The sequence below is a fragment of the Marmota marmota genome, unplaced genomic scaffold, assembly GCF_001458135.2.
Source record: "Marmota marmota marmota unplaced genomic scaffold, marMar, whole genome shotgun sequence".
NCBI classification, from domain to species: domain Eukaryota; kingdom Metazoa; phylum Chordata; class Mammalia; order Rodentia; family Sciuridae; genus Marmota; species Marmota marmota.
In genome coordinates, this window is record NW_026000196.1 from 4403385 (window position 1) to 4406226 (window position 2842).

The following is a 2842-nucleotide window of genomic DNA, read 5'->3' on the forward strand; positions in this document are numbered from 1 at the left end:
CTTTTTTTTTTTTTTTTTTTTTTGTACCAGGGACTGAACCCAAAGGTGCTTAACCACTGAGCCGCATCCCCAGCCCTTTTTATTTTTCACTGTGAGATAGGGTTTCACTAAGTTGCTAGGTCCTTGCTAAGTTGCTGAGGCTGGCCTCAAACTTGTGATCCTCCTGCCTCAGCCTTCTGAGTTGCTGGCATTACAGGTGTACACACCACACCCAGCTCCTTTTTGCAGATTGTATAAATACATATATATCCCTAAGACTTATCAAAGATTACCTTCACATGTGACTGGAAATAATACAGTAAAAAGATGTTCTTGTTCTCCATAATTCAAGCTGGGAAGTTTTCTAAGTGCAGTATGCTGCATTAGCATCCTCACACAGCCTCTTCTTAATTTAAAGATACTATAATTATGTATCATGGCTTGACATTGCTGAGACTCTATGTAAAAACTTGGCCTGGGAATAACTTAATCAAAATATGCAGTTTCTTTGATTTAATATGGCCAAGATTTTGTCAGGAAAAAAATTATTCATGTTGTTAGAGACAGCTCTGGGAACAGAGCTCTTTTCCTGGCTCTTTCTGAAGATACCCTCCCTGAGTCTCTATGAAGAACCAGGAAGGCTCATGAGCAGCCAGCAGAAACCGCTCTGGCTGATTGGTGTTGTGGTGCATGCCTATAATCCCAGCTGCTCTGGAGGCTGAGACAGGAGGATTGCAAGTTTGAGATCAGCCTCAACAATTTAGCAAGATCCTGGGGGTGTAGCTCAGTGTTAGAGGGCCCCTGGGTTCAATTCCTAGTACAAATTCAAAAAGAGTTAGCGGTGGGGAGGAGAAAGAAACCATCTGAAAGACACAGCTGCCCACAGGAGGTGAAGGGCAAGGGATGATTCATAGCTTTCAGGCACAATGGCCTTGGGAGATTCCAGCTTCCAGATTCTTGACTGTTGACTTAACCACAAAAGAGAGAAGTCTGCATTGGCTTCTTTGTAGAAACTAAATGCAACCAAGTGCTGCCATCCTGAACCACAGACAGTGACTGTTGTTTAAGTGGCTATTTCTCACCCAAGGCACTGGATGGTTCTCACTCTTCCTGGAGAATTGTGTGAGACCCATGGGATCCATCCAGTTTCCCACGGCACTCTGAGAGTCTCAGGGATAGGCAGGGGCCAAGGTCTGCCCTCCAACTCTAAGCAAAGCAGCTCCAATTCAATCTGTTTCACTTATTTTCCTAATTTAATTCTTTCATTAGTTGTGTTGTAAACACCAGTTTAATAGTAACGGTTCCCTAATCCAGTTCTGCAAAGGTCAAACTCTTAATTTCTATTTTGGTATTTATTTCTGTCATTCTAAATACTATGCTTATACGACTATTGTTTTTTTATTTTTATTTGAATCATCATCTAACTTCTGACTTCCTACTATGGAAGATGAAGATTAAACTCTCTCTTATCATATACCCTGTCCCTCCTGTTGGGGACCGCAAATCAAGTCAAGATGACGCCTGGCAGTTTGCCAGGAGGAGTGGTTTGTGAAGCAATGCCACCAAGCCATTAAGTTGATGGAGATTCCTTATTGGCTGATTGCCGTAACTGGATGATGCTAATTGAGTCAAGCTGTGTGTAACCAGTTAGGTATATATACCTCTGCTGTTTTGCAATAAGGCGGCTCCTGCTACCTTGGGTGCCGGCTACCTTGAGTTCCCGCTCAGTTCCTGCTGAGTTTCCCCCGCAATAAAGCAGTTCCGGCTTCAACCTTCAAGTTGCTTGTCACCTCCCGGTTATTTTGCCGAGCCGGACTGCGGCACCCTCCCCCATACACTCCCGTGCACCACACAAACACACCTTTCCTCTCCTCATCTTGTAAATATCACAATATTTAATTAAATCAATAGTGTTTATATCAGTACTATAGAAGGTGCTATTAATACACACACACACACACACACAGACACCATCGTGGGAAGGGTACTTAGCCCTAAGTGTGCAATCAGGGACACATTTCCAGAACAGGTGACAGAGAATGTGAGCTTAACAAGCAAGCCTAAGATAGCAAGAGGATGGGGGGAGGGTGCATGGACAGGTAGATCAAAAGAGGAGACCCCAGTGCAGAGGCCCAGAGAATGTAGGAAAGCAAGGTCTCCTGAGGAGGCTGAGGGGAGGCAGTGGCTGGGGAGCAGTGAGCAACAGCTGGGAGGTCAACAGGGAGTCACCTGCGCTTAGAAAAGTGGGAACCTGGAGGAGGAGAATGCAGAGTTGTGTGGAGACCAGATTTGTATTTGGGGAGGCCTATGGTACCCCTTGGGGATGGATGGGAGGGGTGGCCCAGAAACGGTTACCTGGGTAAGAAATGACACTGGCCTGGAGGTGGCAGTCAGGGAGCCCCGAGCATCTGGTCAGAGGGGAATGCCAATCATGAGAGTGAAGGAGAAAAGTCTGGCTTAGACAGAAGGAAGATGAGCCTGAGGTTCCTGTGGGATATGTGGGGCTGGAGCTGAAAGGGAAAAAAAAGAAGGGCTGAAACAAGGTGGAGAATTTTTTTTTTTAATTAATAGTTGGTTTCAAAACTTCTGTTAAGAAATTGACTTTGTGTGGGAAATGTCGTGCTAAGAGCTTGCTAAGCTCTTGCTTTAGATGGTGAAACTCCCACTCTCCAGGGGCCCAGTCAGATCTTGAGATTCAGAGGAGATGAAGATGCTTCAGATGATGGGGAGGACTTGGGAGTTGCCAGAACAAATGAAAGGTAGGAAAGAGAAACTTGGAAGGAAAGAAAGCAAGATGGTGGGAGGCTGGGCAAGGCCCAACAAGACCTCCAGACTTGGAATCCCACCCTCCTCCAAAATCCTT